Genomic DNA, 14,049 nt, shown 5'->3' with positions numbered 1-14,049 from the left:
TGTTTATTTTTGAGAGAAAGAGAGAGAGAGAGTGTGAGTGGGGGAAGGGCAGAGAGAGAGGAAGACACAGAATCTGAAGCAGGCTTCAGGCTCTGAGCTGTCAGCACAGAGCCCGAAGCGGGGCTGAAACCCAGAAACTGTGAGATCATGACCTGATCTGAGTTGGACACTCATCCAACTGAGCCACTCAGGGACCCGAACAGCACAGTTTTTCAATTCTCCTGGAGTTGAAATGTTACCATTATTAACTTCCCTCTTCTCCTTGTCCATTACCCAGTGTGATGTCAAGTCCTGATTTTCTGGTTGTAGCTCCCCCCACTGTTGTCACCTTTTTAGTGCCACTCACCAACAGCAGAGCTTCATTTTCTCTTATTTTGACTATTAACGGGTTTTTCCTGCCTTCGGTCCATAATACACATTGATGTGTGATTTTATTGCTGGGACGTAAGACTATTCATGTCATCCCCTTTTCTCAAAACATTCTTTCTCCCATAGCCTGCACGCCCAAGTATCCTGGCATCATTCCAGCCTGGTGTATCCCATTTCTTTTCCAACCACTGATTCTCATGATTCTTGCATTTCTTAGATTATTCATTACCCTCAAGGTATGCGCTACTCTTCTGTGTTTTTGCTTGTTTCTGAAATCACCAGCTCCCATTTTTTGCCCGCCGATATCTTTCCTTTATTTCACAGCTCAGTAGAAGTGTTTAGCCCTATTTTCCTGCCTAACAGTTAAATCATATTACTTATAATCTACTATGAGTTATTTGTTTACATTTACTACCACCACCACCGCTATATGTTCATTGTCTCACACATTCTTCACACTATCTTCATGGCATATATTTAATGTTCGCTACTTTAAATAGGTGATAGACTGAGACTGAGAATTTAAATAGCTTCCCAGAGTCACATAGCCAGCTCTAACAATTCAGGACCAAAGCTATATCAGGTTACTCTAAAGCCATAGGCCCCTGATATTGTATGGCAATCCATAGGTACTTTCATACCATAATTGGGTGATACGTATACTTACATAGACATACACACAGGACTACTATAGTAATGTAGGTGATAGACATAACTACTGTAATGTAAATTTAGGCGACTTTGGTTTATTTTGGAGTTTTCAGAAATATTCTGACTCGTAGCCAATTAATGGCATATTTAGCAACTAATGTATCTTCTATATTTCCTGAGTGCCTTCCTGATGAAAGGTGCCTGCTGTGCGTCACACTACATATGAAGGAATGAATTCCTCTGAAATTTGAGAGTGTTCTCACCAACCCAAGAGTGTTTATTCCTTGAATACTTGGTGGATTCCATCTTTTGTGGTTGGACTTATGATCCTCAGTAGGATTCTGAGAATAAATTAAAGAGGCGGACATTGACAGTGAAACAGAGCTGTTCCTGTGCCTTAAGAGCCTTGCTTTACTTTTAGCGACAACTAGGGATAACGTTTAGTAGTGCCTGGGCCATCTTGTGCTGGCGTGGGGCTATAGGACAGCACTGTCCTAAGTCACAGGGTGAATCCAGGAAGAGGCAAATCACAGATGTAACAATTAAGCTGTGAGGCAGCTTTGGTTGCTCCTTTGTTTCTCTACCAATTTGGGATCTTTTGTGTGCTTTTTTTTTCATTCATTTTCCGTTCTGAGCTCTCCTTTGCTAATTAAAATTCTAATCACTCTGACAGCTAGAAATAGAAAAAAATATATATATATATAATTCTTCTATGCTAGAGAAGGTAATTTCAAGGTGTTTTAGCTGCCAAAGAAATAAACAGAAATGAGACAAAGAAGCTAGTTGTCAGAAGGACAAATGAATTCTGTTTTCCCATTCCACCTAAAAATAAGAAACTTTAGCAAAGGTAACACATTCCTATTTGGCATTGTAATAATTCTAAAGACCTAAAGGATAATAAACATGCTTTACTTTCCTATAGGTAAAGGGTTTTTTTTTTTTTTTTTTTTTGGTGAAAATAGTCTTTTCTACATTTCTTCATGTCAAACATAATTTACTCTTCTTGGAGAGACATGTAAAGTAGAACATCAAAGGTTTGACTTGATCTCTGTGATATTTTGTTTTTGAAAGTGTTTCCTTTTAATCTTTGATTTTTTTAGATCGTCATTAAATATTTAAGGGAGTAGAAATCCATATTTAAAACAAAGAGAAATTTGTGGTATGATTTCTTTAATAAAATTGTGATGTTAAATTTTAATGCCAGCTGGTCTAGAAATGTTAAATAAAATTGCAACCAAGATGTACTTGAAAATGAGTTTTCTAGAAAGATTTCCTGAGAAATTTTCCAACTAAATTAATAATCAGACTGAGTTGTGACTGTGTCTGTGAGGGACTCAGAAATTGGGTAGAGTTTGAAAAATATTTACCAGATAAGCTAGTCTCTGAATTTTTTGACATTGACTGATTACTTAATTTTACTAAATTGACCGTACACTTGTGAAAATACAATGAATTGGCTGACTGATCCAATGTTATTTAAATCTAATTGAATATATGTTTAAAAAAAGATGCTGTTAATCAACAAGGGTCATTGAGTGATTCATACTAGACATCCAGATACTTACATAGGTTTACGTACAACACAAGGCCTCTAAGGTTTTGTCATGAAATAGGGTTGTTTATTGTGTGATATAATTTTCAAAGAGACAGTAGTTACAGCAATGTATTTTTCAAACTTCCACAGCCTAGCCAACTGAAGATTTGTTTATATATTTTTTTATTTTTTTATTCATTCATTTATTATTTCATGACCAAAAATTAGGATAAGATTATACTGATTCAATAAAATCTACATTCAGTGGTGGTTATAACTGTTCTTTTAAATCCATTGCATACACATATGTTTTAGAATCAAATAGCTAGTGTAATTCTTTATAAAAGTACACCTTCGCTGTGTTATTTTATTCATGAGCCAAACTGTGTTTTTGTTGTTCTTGTTAAATGATTGATTCAGTAAGTGTATCATCCAGTAATAAGGATTTAATAACCCGCAGATATCAAAGAGTCCATAAGAAGTGAGTGTTGTATCTGTATCAACTTCAAGAGACTGATATTTGTAGAAATACCTGGGGAGAGTACTACATGGCTCATATATTGCTGTGAAATATTTAAATCAACTAATGTTCTTTTTTACCTTGTAAAGTAGCACACAATCATGAATGAATGATTTATTGTTGTATTTATTCTACAATGCTTTTGAAGACACAGTGCTTTAATGAAGAGAGCCTGGCAGAAATTTCATGGATAGAGATGGTATAGATACTGTTGAGCTAGTAAGTTGAGAATGTATGAAATTAATCATAATATTTTCCAAAACAGAAAGAAAAAGTCAGATCATGAATATCTCGATGTTTATTGGCAGTGCACTAGATAAAAGTTTAAGTCTCCAACAGAATATTCGGGGATCATAGACCTGTTAGTAAATATCTGGGTTGTTGTGAGCAAAATCACATAAAGTCTCTGAGTCTCAATTTCCTAATCTGTAAAATAAAGTCAATAATAGCATCTCTCAAACAGTAGTTATAGTTGCTCATTATTTTTCTGTATGAATACAAAGGGATAAGACAAGCCCTAGCTATTTTATCATGATTATGATACACTTTTGTAATTGTTATTGAATACCTGCAATGTTTAAACTTTCATGCTAGGAATTAAGAGAGACAAAGATGAGTAAGGCAGCAGCACTGACCTCAAGAACCATTTAATTTAGTAGTAGAGACAGCTATGCATACAAATAATTGAATCAATGAGAGAAACAGAGTGACAGCTGAGTAGGGAATAACCTAACTTCTATATAATGGATTCAAATAATTGTGTGATTGTTTGCTGTTTTTACTTCTATCCAACTAGTCAGTTATAATATTATCTGGGAGTCCAACATGGTCATGCACCTTAAATCATCTCGTTGAGTTTGCCTATTTAACCTGTAACCAGATCAATTAGGATAGTTGCAGATGCTTCAACATGGCTTCTGGCCCTCAACAGGGGTACGGTGACCATATAATTTTCTGATAAACCGGATGCAAGTGAGACTTCCCTAAACCAGAACATACTGAGAGCAAAAGGGGCACCCTTAATAATCGTACTGGGGTAACAGGCAAAAAATATGAAATCAGAACCTGTAGTTAGTTTAGCCAGAGCCCATCCTTGGGAATAATGAAGCTGGCTTTGAATCAAGTTTCTGCCCATTTCCTAGCTTAACCCTAATTCCTATTTCCAGATTTCTCATGCCCTTTGGATTTGGATTTTGTGTTTGGTCAACATAAACTCTGCCTGAAAGGACCCGCCCTTCCTAATTTCTTTGATTCTTGAGGCACTGTACACGTTCTGGGGAAGACAGTGATTCCCAGCACCGTTGTGCTTGGCTGCTGAGACCTGCCAAGTCCACAGTGATGTCCTGTAAAGGAACACTTGGCTATCAGATCTAGGGCTAAGGACAAGGCTGCATGAGAGCTCTCTGATTCAGTAAGAGTGAGAAGTCAGTATACTTAAGCATACGAAATTCGATGAGAAAGGTTGGTGTATGTGAAGATGAGCTATCCGATTTTGGCTGTTACCAATAGGCAAGTATTACGATTTTTCACAGATATCTTCCAACTGATAAATTTTATAAATAAAAACCGTACTTATTTTAAGAAATCCCCTTAGAACCTGAAATATTTACATTAAGCTACCACCTGTTTCCAATACTGTCCCAAGTACGCAACAAAAATGGTTTAATTTGATGCATACTGTGATACAACACACAGAGAAAGACAAAGGGCTTTGATCATAACCTTCTCATTTATTTCCTGTGTGACTTTGAGCAAGTTGTTTACACATCTTTGAACCTCAGTTTTCAACTAAGACACAAAGATAGTGACAACTATCCACTAGGATCTTTGTTGGTAAAATGCTAAAAAATTGGAGTTTTATCCCCCTCCTTCCTTTTGCTGTTTCTGCTATTATCTGACTGGCTCTTTCTGTCTTATCTTTCTATCCACTGAGAGAAAAACACCCACTAGGAAGTTTAGACATGTGCCTGACTAATGTTTAGATTACGTGTTTCTCCCCCATCATTCATGGATCAGTGACAGCTTTCTCTACACAGTGTCCTCAAAACAATAACAGGCACAGTTGAAAACAAAAGCCAGTCATTTCTCCATCCCAGCTTTGAATTTCAGGGGACTCTTTTCTTACTCCCTCTTTTAGTATGGGAGGTAAAACATACAAACAAACAAAAAGAAGTCTTGAAATTCATACTTCTCAGCCATAAGAATCAGGAATTTGGAACTTTCTACATTCCAAAAATAAAATATCAAAATCATCTTTGATATCAAGAACCAAAGTCTCCTATACTAAGAACACAGAGCTTATGAAAATTAAATATACAGTATTAAAGAAGCAGGACATGACATGAGAGCACTTTGTGTTTTTTTCCTTTCTGGAATGAGATGCTAAGAGGAAAAGTTAGGCGAGACATCAGGATCAGACAGAGCTTAGGATCTTTGAGAGATCTCAACTCTACCTTTCCTTGGAGTTGATATCCTCACAGGCAGTCGGGCAGGGGATGATTTGAGGAAAAGGGGTTTTGAGCTTCTCAGGCAGAAAGGGATCAAGGTCTGCTTCCTGACTGTAACCATCTGAGGACCCAAAATTGTATGGCTCCCAACGACACTAAGGGAGTCTTCAAAGGAGGGCAAATGGCCTTCAGAACAAGAGGGTCCAAGATGACCAGTAAATCTTCTTTGTTCCAGCTCCAGTAGAGAGGAGATAAGAAAAAAACTATTTATGGTCACCAGGGAAGAGGAAGAAATCCCTAGCTGGTCACCAAGAGCTGAAGTAAAGTCTTCCCAGAACAGAGTCTGTGAAGATACGGCAGACGTGTTTGAGTTTCAGATGATCGTCAGTGCAGGTGAGAAGGGGTGTTGGGAGCCTGTTACCATGTGTAATCTGTGCGACATTGTTCCAGAGGGAGAGGAGCTAAGAGCCTTGGCATAAACTGCATCCCTGGAACACAGAAAAGTAAGGGCAGCTTGAAACCTGAAGCTGTCCTTCACTGCTCATGTTACTTTCAGCTCTGTATGATTTAGCTCCTGGTAAGTTCTCTAGCCCCATTTGCTACTACTCTCCTGAGTCTACTCTAGCCCTGTAGTTTTCTTACTCTTCTTCAAACATGAGAAGGTTATTCCTACTCAGACCTTGGCAGGCTGTTCTTTCTGCTGAAAACGCTCTTTGTTCAGATCTTCACAGCTTTGTTCTTTCACTCAAATCTCCAATCTTCGTTCAGATTTTTCTTCAAAGCTCCAAGGTTCTCTTCTTAAAGATGCTACCCACATCATTTTTCCTAAAATAGCCTCCTCTACCATCCGTGCCATCCCTTTATCCTGCTTTATTGTTTCCAGATTGCTTATTATAATCTAAAGTTATAGATTTATGTGCATATTATGTGTGTGTGTATGCGTCTCAACTAGAGTGTAAGACTGTGAGGGCAAGGATGTTCCAGGTCTCCTTCATGTTTATAGCTATAGTGCCTAGCATATAACAGGTTTCAATTGATACTAGTTGAGTGGCTATATGAATGAATACATGAATTCTTCTTGCACAAAGATATGACCTGGAAGAGAGGGAGCAGAATGAGTAGAAATCTTGATAGGCTGGATATTTACCACAAGAGTGAAATGACTTAATAAATCTGAAGTGAGCGGGTTGCTTTTAACAGGTGAGATTCATAGTCCGTCCACATTCAGACATGCAAACACACTACTGCCTTCCCTCCACAGACCAGAAATCGGGGTTCACATGCAAGCTAAACTGTATCAAAATAAAGTTGCTTTCCTTCCTATCTGAATTGCGATAATATATTTTAAGTCTTCCACGTTTTTATTGCCAGTGCTGACAAGGTATTAATTTGAACTAAGCTCTTCTCTTTCAATCTGTATCTCATCAAAGAACTGTAGTTTAATTAGAGAAATTTTTTGGAAATATTTTTTATTGGGCAAGAGAGCAATTATTCTAGATATTTTATCCAGATCATGATCACACACCCACACCAAATAAAGTACTCTGCTATTCAGTAAAGTTTGTAAGGCATTTGGCCAGACACATGTATGTTTGGAGCTATACATGATTTTTGCATCCATTAGTTTTTCTCTCCCGATTCATAGCATCTTCCTTAAAAGCCAGTTTGTCAGGATCTTGAACCTAGCCTATGCATTTATCTCCATTATTACTTCTAAATTCCTGCACGTGACAAATAAAAAAGGAATAAATTCTCTTCAGCCCTGGAATTTATTTTCCAGGCAGAGCTGTCAGCGGACCAGACTCATTAAACAAATGAGATCAGAATGATAAGAAAATTACAGCTGAAAGTATCCTCAAAAGAAAACTACAGGAGAGATTGGGGGAAGATCAAGATAAAGGAATAAATGCAGGGAGCAAAAGCTTCTCTAGGACACTTGTCAGAATAATTATTTAAATGTCTTAAAGTATTGAGGAAAACCATGCCCAGCCCATATCTGCAGTCCTACATTGAATATTTGACTTCAGGATGAAATTTGAGAGCCACATACTTTAGGGTGTGACTTTCCTAGCTGGGAAGAATGCCTAGCATTGGTGTTCAATTTTACAAGAGAAGTAGTTACAGTTTGAGGTAACTCCAGACTGTCAATGAAGACTTGAAGTAGGAAAAAACAAGCAAGCAAAAACCAAGCACTTCTTTTGAAAAGCAAAATAGACTCAATTTCCTCAATGTCAGAGGAAATTTCTCCTTATTTTGGCAGCTGGGCGGGGGCAGGGCATGGGGAATGTAGGGGAGAAAAATTGTCTGCTTGTTACAGGCCCCTTGACTTTACAGTGAATGTTAGCAATCAGTAAGTCAAACCACATTGAAAGCATTTGCAGACCAGACCAGACCAGGATACTGTCCTGATCATAGCAGAGGCATACTGGGGAAATAAAACTTTAAACATTTGCAAAGAAAATCCACACCAGGTATTCTACAAATTAGCCTCAAACATCTTTCACATATGTAAATATATGTCCCAGATATTTGAGGAAAATCAACAACATGGAATCAAAACACCAAGATAAACAAGGAGATCAAATTAGTGCAGAGCAAACAGACAAAATTCAAGAAAGAAAAACTGAACATTCTAACAAGTACACTCAAAAAGATTCAAGAGAATATGCCATTTAAAAACGAGAGCAGGAATTTGCAAAATAGAAAAAAATCAATGAATATGTTTGTTGGAAAACAAACATAGGAATGCAAATATAATTCAACAGAAGGGCTGAATAAAATAATTGATATTATTGAAGACTCTATTAGTAATGCAGAAGATGAAGTTCAGGAATTCTCCCCAGACACCCAGCCAGAAGACAAAATGATGGAAACCGTGAGTGCCAGGTTCCTTGTAACAGTAGTTTTAAAAGGATAAACAGTACCTTGAAGCATAATCCAATGTAAAAATAAAGGAAACATTTTCAAAGATAAAAAACAAAACAAAACGAAAAACTTAGGAGCTTTCTCTTAAAAGGGCTCACTGGGTGGTTTAGCAAAATTTGTACAATAAAAAAAAAAAATCAAACATATCCTGGAACTTTTTAGAACTCCATCAATAAATAAAAAATCCTAAATGCTTTCAGAAAACAAGAAAGGGAAATTAAGTTTACTTTCAAAGAAACAGAAACCAACATGATTATCAGATACTTTTTATAAAATACCATATAGAGAAAATAATGGCACATATCCTAGAATAGGTTCAAGAAAGGTATTGTTTATTTCTACTCTGATCTGTGTTGTTTGCCTCTTTCTGGTAGCTTTGGGTTTAGTTTTTGCTTTTTGAGGTTTGGGTTTAGATTATTTTCTTCCTCCTCTACATTTTTAAGTTGTAAAATTGGGTTGTTGACTGGACATCTTTCTTCTTTATTAATGTAAATATTTAGAGATGTAAATTTCCCTCTTAGCACTTTCATAGCATCACACAGATTTTAGTATGTTGTGTTTTATTTTCATTTGTCCCAAAATATTTTGTAGTTTTCCTTGAGATTTCTTCTTTGACCCTTTGGTTGTTTAAGAATGTGTCATATAGGGGCGCCTGGGTGGCTCAGTCGGTTAAGCGTCCGATTTCAGCTCAGGTCACGATCTCGCGGTCTGTGGGTTCGAGCCCCGCGTCAGGCTCTGGGCTAATGGCTTAGAGCCTGGAGCCTGTTTCCGATTCTGTGTCTCCCTCTCTCCCTGCCCCTCCCCTGTTCATGCTCTGTCTGTCTCTGTCTCAAAAATAAATAAACGTTAAAAAATTAAAAAAAAAAAAAAAAAAAAAAGAATGTGTCATATAATTTTCATATAGTTGGGGATCTTGTAGTTTTCCTTCTATTGATTTCTAGTTTAATTTTATTATGAAAATATACATTTTATGATTTGAACCCTTTCTATTTATTAAGACTTGTGACCTAACATATGGTCTGTCGTGGAGAATGTTCCATATCCACTCGAGAAAAAAAAATGTGTATTCTGATGCTGATGGGTATAATGTTCTGTATATGTCTGTTAGGTTTAATTGGTTTATAATGTTAAGTCCTTTATTTCCATATTAATCTTCTGTCTGGTGTTCTATGCATTATTGAAAGTGGGCTAGTGAAAATTCCACTGTTACTCTAGATCTTTTTATTTCTTTATTCAGTTCTGTCAGTATTTGCTTTATACATTTACAGCATTTGTGTTTATACTTGTAACATCTTGGTGAATTGATCCTTTTTTCATTAGGGAATGTCCTTCTCTGTGTTTTGTAACAGTTTTTGACTTAAAGTCTATTTTGTCTGTCATTAGGATAACTAGCCTAGGCTCTGTTTTAGAGCCATTTGCAAGGCATAACGTTCCTGTCCTTTTACTGTCAAGCTATGCATGTCCTTAGATCTAAAGTGAGTCTCTTATACACAGTATATAGTTGAATTCTGTTGTTGTTTTTTAAATTTATTCAGCCAATATGTGTCTTTTGATTAAATGAAAATTACATTTACATTTAATGTAATTACTGAAAGGGAAGGATATACTACTGGCGTTTGGAAAATTGTTTTTTGTGTTTCTTACAGCTTTTTTGTCCTTCATTTTCTCCCTTACTGCCTTTCTTTGTGTTTAGCTGATTTTTTGTGATGATACTCTTTAAGTCCCTTCTCATTTCCTTTTGTGTATTCTGTAGATATTTTATTTGTGTTGATTGTATCACATACAATTATCTTAGAGTTATAATCATCTGTTTTAAACTGATACAAATTTAATATCAATCTCATGCCAAAGCTCCTTTACACCTCAGCCCCTTTTTATATTATTAATGTCACAAATTACATCTTTACATATTGTGTGTCTGTTAACATTGATTTATAGTTACTTTAAACATTTACCTTTTAAATCCTATAGAAAATTACAAATAGAGTTTTGAGCTAAAATGATAATACTATGTTTGTTTATGTATTTACTTTTATTAGAGAAATTTATATTTTCATATGGCTTCAAGTTACTCTATTGTATTGACTTTCTCTTGCAGCTTTCAAGATTCTTTGTCCTCGAGTTTCAGCAGTTTGATTATGTGTCTCAGTGTAGGTTACTTTGATTTTATCCTACTTGAAATTCACTGAGTTTCTTGTATTTGTATATCCATTCTCTGCACCCCTCTCCCCCACCAAATTTGTGAAATTTTCAGCCATTATTTCTTCCAGTAAGCTCTCTGCCCTTTTCTCCCTCATTTCTCCTTCTGGGACTCCTATTATGCTATCTTGGCCTACTTTTTAGTGTCCCAAAAGTCCCTTGCATGCTGTCCATTTTTCTTTATAATTTGTCGGGGTTTTTTTGCTTCTCATACTCAGTCGTTTCCAGTTACTTATCTTCATGTTCACTCATTCTTCAGTCTGATTAAATCTACTACTGAACCTCTCTAGTGAATTTTTTCACTTCAGTTGTATTTTTCGGCTCTAGAAATTTTGTAATTCTTACACACACATACACACATAACTTTTTCTTACTATTTTCCTTTCGTTCATAAATCATTCTGATTTTGTATAAGTTATTGCTTGTATTCTCTTTTAGTTTAATTAATATACTTAAGACATTTGTTTTAAATTTTTGTCTAGTCAGAGGTCTATGTTTGTTTAGTTTTGTTTTCAGAGATTAATTTTGTTCCTTTGGATTGGCCATATTTCCTTGTTTGTATGCCTTGCAATCTTTTGTTGAAAAGTAAACCTTGGAAACCACAGCTACCTCTTTGAGCATATGCAAACTGGCTATGTGCAGGGGAAAAGCCTCACTAATCAGCCCAGCATGAAGACTTAAGGTCTTCTCAGACCTTTTCTGAGCCTGCATCTTCTTTGGGCCTGTGTGTGTATATTCTTCGAAATATTCCATACAAATGTCTGCTTTTCAATGTTTTAATTTCCCCAGGAGTCTCATTCCATTTTCTTGGGGACTTAAATGTTCTAGTGCATTTCTCTGCTCATAATTTCTTGCCCCAGGCATCTGCAGGTCTTCAGTCTCCCTGCAGTTTCATGTGCCATGGTGCCTGCCACAGCCTCCCACGGCTTTCAACCTGGCATCCATCCTATGCTGCCATTCCTCTCTGAGCTCTTAGTCCAGCAGTTTAGAAGCTAGTCCTTCTTGGATCTCACAGAAAGGCCACAATGTTGCACACAAGTTCTGCTTTTTTCCTTTCATCCCAAGGGAAGGAGCTTGGAATTGGGCAATTTCCCCCTGACTTTGTCATGCCACTGAAGGGAGGGAGAGTAGTAAGGGCAAGCAAAAACACCATGAAATTTCCTACCATTTTGAGGGTGGCTTTTTCTTCATTGGTTGTTTGCTTGGTTGCTGCAGATTTTTAACTATTTTTTTCGGACCTCCTACAAAGCTATTTTAGTTAGTCTGGAACTATTTATTTGATGTTTCTAGGAGAGGATGAGAGCCTGAAGCTTCCTAGTCTGCCACCTTATGTCCACCCGCCGAAAGGTATCTTAACTCTATATGTGGTCTGATGTATATTTAATTGTGAGATTAAAATAAAGTCTCATTTGGGCATCCAGAGATTCAGTGAGCTTACCAGTCATGTTGTCTTTCTGCATAAAAAATTCAAAAATACTGCAACAAAATCTTAAGAGTAATTTTAAATATTAGTATTGTTATTACTATTATTCAGGTAATAGAAATCAAAGAATGGTAAACTAATAAACAAAACATAGGACTCTGTTTTTAAAATATTGATAAGTAATAAAAAAACGCAATAACAATATAGGATAAAAATTCTAGAACAGTGGTTGATTACAAAGAAGACCGGAAGCAAGAGAGAAAAGTGATGGCTTGTTATATTCTTGTGCTGTTCAGATGGTGGATGCAATTTATTATAGGTTTTGATACCAAAAGCTTATGTGTCTGGCAGGGATCATATGGTATAACTGAGTTTAAAAGCACAGATCCATGGGGTGACTGAGTGGCTCAGTCTGACTCTTGATTTTGGCTCAGGTCATGATCCCAGGGTAGTGGGATGAGCCCTGAACTGGACTCTGTGCTGAGTGTGGAGCCTGGCTAATTGCTTTTTCTGGGTTGCCTGGGTGGCTCAGTGAGTTGGGCATCTGAGTCTTAGTGTCAGTTCAAGTCACAATCTGGTGGTTTGTGGGTTCAAGCACTACACTGGGCTCTGTGCTTAGAGTGCGTGCAGAGGCTGCTTGGATTCTGTCTCTCTCTCCCTCTCTCTCTGTGCCCCTCTCTCACTCATGCTTGCTCTCTCTCAAAAAGTAAATAAATAAGCTTAAAAAAAAAAGATTCTGGTTTTTCCTTTCTCTTGCCCCTCTTCCCTGCTCGTGCTCTGAATAAATAAATAAATAAGTAAATGCACAGATCCTGGGCACCTACCTGGCTCAGTTGGTACCACATGTGAGTCTTGCTATCAGAGTTGTGAGTTTGAGCCCTTGTTGGGTGTAGAGATTATTTAACAATAATATATATACATATATGTGTGTGTATATATATGTATATATATATGTGTGTGTGTGTGTATATATGTGTGTGTATATATATATGTGTGTATATATATGTGTGTGTATATGTGTGTGTGTGTGTGTGTGCATATATATATATATATATACATATATTCTTTTTAAAAGTGAGAGTATAGATCCTAAGTCCTATAAATCACAACCAGTAGAATATTAAAACAAATGGTAATGTCCAGTGTCAGTGAAGGTATAGTGAAACTGATGACCTTATACACTGTTAGTGGAAGTGGAGTGGCTGAAGTCTTTCTGGAGAACAATTTGCAGTATTCATCAAATTTTAAAATATGAACATTTTTGCCCAGCACTTCTACTTTTGTAAAAATTACCTGGCATTTTACGTAAAAAGACATGTATAAATATTTTATTAACATATGTTTTTTCTAAAATGAAAAATAAAAGGAAACTTGTACATCCATTACATGAATGGTTTTGGATTTTAGTGAATACATATTGTGAAATACTGTTTAGCAGCTTAACAGAGAAAGATCAATTGACATGGAAACAGCTCCAGGACACATCATTAGGTCAAAATGCAAGTAGAGAAAAGGTATACATTATGACTGTATTGTATAAGTAACAAGACGATATCACATATTTGTATGTGTGTTTGTAAATGCATGGGAAAATCTAAATTATACTAATAGTTAATGATGGGAATGCGATTGGGCATGTCTTGGTGAACCAATAGATTTTCGCTTTTTACTGTATGTGCTTCTGTATTGTTTGAATGTATTGCCCATATTTTGTGTGTGTGTAAAATTAATGAAAGCATGTTTAATCAAACCAATTTGGAATAATGTGACTGCCTAGTCACATAGGTAATTTATGTTTGTCATTAACATGGCTGAAAGGACCTTGCTACCGTTTTTTAAATTTAAACATTTTTTTCTTAGAGGTTTTGGCACAGACACAAAATAACCCGGTTGTTAGGGTCAATCCTGGTATTATTGAAGATTAGTAAACAGGTAGAGATAAATTTGTCTCTCTTCTAGGAAAAGAAAGAATGCAAGAACC

The sequence above is a fragment of the Leopardus geoffroyi genome, chromosome A1, assembly GCF_018350155.1.
Source record: "Leopardus geoffroyi isolate Oge1 chromosome A1, O.geoffroyi_Oge1_pat1.0, whole genome shotgun sequence".
Lineage (NCBI taxonomy): Eukaryota > Metazoa > Chordata > Mammalia > Carnivora > Felidae > Leopardus > Leopardus geoffroyi.
This window is presented reverse-complemented; position numbering follows the sequence as displayed.